Genomic DNA, 2,701 nt, shown 5'->3' with positions numbered 1-2,701 from the left:
TGGCTCACATGTTTGCCGTGTGTTGGGGTGGCTGGAGGGGAGTCATGTCTTTTGTGTGTGTGTGTGTGTGTGTGTGTGTGTGTGTGTGTGTGTGTGTGTGTGTGTGTGTGTGTGCGTGTGTGTGTGCATGTCTGCAAAGGGAATGAGGGCAAGGAAGAAAATATGGGCTGTTCCTGCGTTCCAAAGAAACGTGTGGGTGGAGTTACAGCCTAAAACTTCCTCACTCACTGACACGCTCTCTCTTTGAAAGGAGCAGAAACACACATGAAGGTCTACAGCTCACCCTTACCGATTTACACATTCTTTCTCTGTTTTCTTTTTTTCTCCTGTGCTTTTGACAGTGGGGGAATGACAGCACAGTCAGCAGCTGTAATGGCGGCTGTATAGAGAAGCGAGATTCAGACAGAGGGAGATATACAGACATCCTGCAAAGTATGAGAGGAATGAATTGAGTTGGGGAGAGCTGGCAGTAACACAGAGGTAAGATGGCTTTCTTTTTTTTTTTGTGTGTGTTCAACTCCAAATTCACTCTGTTGTCCAAAACTTGGTCCTTTTGAGTAAACACAGCTGTACTTTGTACTTTGCCACATGACCATAAAGCTGTTGTCAGCCTACCAGCTGTAAACTTTTTTTTTTTTTTTTTTAAGAGAAGAGTGTAGAGTAGTGATTTTATCTGAATATTCATTTCACTTGTGGCTTGATAATATCTGTAAAGAAAATCAAAGTTTTTTTTTTTTTTTTTTTAAGAGAAGAGTGTAGAGTAGTGATTTTATCTGAATATTCATTTCACTTGTGGCTTGATAATATCTGTAAAGAAAATCAAAGAAGAGAAGATCAGTTTCTTTTACAGTAATCATTTCTCTTCTGATTTTGCACGATAAAAAACAGAATGAGGAAGAAAACTCTACAAAGCCTCAGAAATTCACAGTTTTGCTTTGAGGGTTTATTTTAACGCTGTGCAGCATTGCGGCGAATCTCCCTTCAGAGTTGCTCTGTCTCGGCCACACACAGGCATGCGAGTGGGCAAACRGGGGGTCTAGTCTAAACTTAGAGACCCGGGCTCCTCTCTCATGTTACCCTCTGCTTTCTCTTGTTTGCACATATTCCACCGCCACAAACTCCACATGTTGCGCACACACATTCAGAGAGAGCGACCTCGGGAAGCAACATCCGAATGCAGCTGTATGTTCGCCATATGTTGCTCGTTAGGTTGAGCGTTATTGCCGTGTCACAATCGCAGCGCAGGCTTTCGGCGCGTGAAGAGTGGATGGTTTGTTCATAGCAGGTAGGCTTCAGGGTTGACCACCCCGTTCACTAAAAGATGTGCCGCGCGTCAGTGACCCTGACAGATCTGCAAGATGAGCAGACGATTGTGACTTTGCAGCTGGTTCCACAGTTTTTTTTTTTTGGTTTTTGTTTTCAAAAAGAGGGCTTTGTGACTTTTACAACATCAGTAGGGAACAGGTTATATTGTTTTAAAAGCATGTTTTAGAGAGGTTATCAGTAACCCTTGTGCAGCCACTGGCTCCTGCCCATAAAAAAGGTCCTGTGCATGTGACTTGCACATATCAACCTTGAGAAGTCTGTGTTTATTAGATTATCCATCCGCTTCCCCGAGAGAAAAGCAGGCCAGTCAGAAGAGTGTCTGGATCTGCCTTGGCACGCCTTGCGGCTGTTTACAAGCGTTCTGCCTCACTGGATACCCATGCACAGATTCAGCCGTGAACATTCAGCYCGCCGCGTAAACAAGATAAGAACGCCGATCCCAGGCAAGGATATCAACCCCCTWGCGCTCGGGGTGAACAGAGAGCTCAGGCTCGAAAAGAGGAACAAACCGTCTGCATTTCACTTCAGTTGCTGGAAATCACATTCAGAGAAGTGGTTCCCTTTAGTTTTCATAGATACAGCAGCCTGCAGAGGTTTTTTTWAWWAWWWTTTTTACGTCATTTCTATGTGATARCTTTTGTAGCATCACTCAAAGMGCTWTACACTGGAGCAAACAAAACTGCATCCTCATAGCATGATGCTACAACGTCCGTGTTTCAACWTGGYTTTTGTTCAGAGTGTTTGTGGGGTTAGTTGATTTGCATGTCACATTTTGCATGTAGGTCTCAGGTACATTTTGATCTTGTCAGATGTTTGCTGTGTCACCTTAATAACTTGTGTCTCACTGCAGACAGAACTTCTTTTGACTTTCTCTCATCAAGGATTTTCTTTTCACTATTTTACAATATACACCAGATCTGTTGATTGTTATGCTATTGGTTATCCTTTTGGCAGATCTTTCCAGTGGACCTGTGGCATTCTGCAGATGCTTCAGAGTTAGCATGGRCCTCTTGGCTGCTGCAGATAATTTCGGATCTATTTGGAATGCTGCTTTATACCCTAGCTCARCTTTAAGTTTCTCCACGACATTATCCCCGTCGTGGAGACGGTGATAACGTCCCTGTCTCCACGACAGCTGTGGACCCTTGATATTCATGGTGCTGTTTGTTCACTATGTTCTTTTAAAAAAAAAAATGCTGAGGCCTTCACTCAGCAGCTGCATTCAGACTGAGACTAAATTACTAGCAGATGGACTCTGTTTTACTAATGAGGACGATTGATTTTATTTGGAAGCATCAGAGTAACGGAGGCTGAGTGCAGTTATGCGCTCTTTTATTCTGCTTTAAATGTATGCTCTAGGCTTATCAAACAAAAT

This window comes from Poecilia reticulata, linkage group LG10 (genome assembly GCF_000633615.1).
Source record: "Poecilia reticulata strain Guanapo linkage group LG10, Guppy_female_1.0+MT, whole genome shotgun sequence".
In the NCBI taxonomy this organism is placed as follows: domain Eukaryota; kingdom Metazoa; phylum Chordata; class Actinopteri; order Cyprinodontiformes; family Poeciliidae; genus Poecilia; species Poecilia reticulata.
This window is presented reverse-complemented; position numbering follows the sequence as displayed.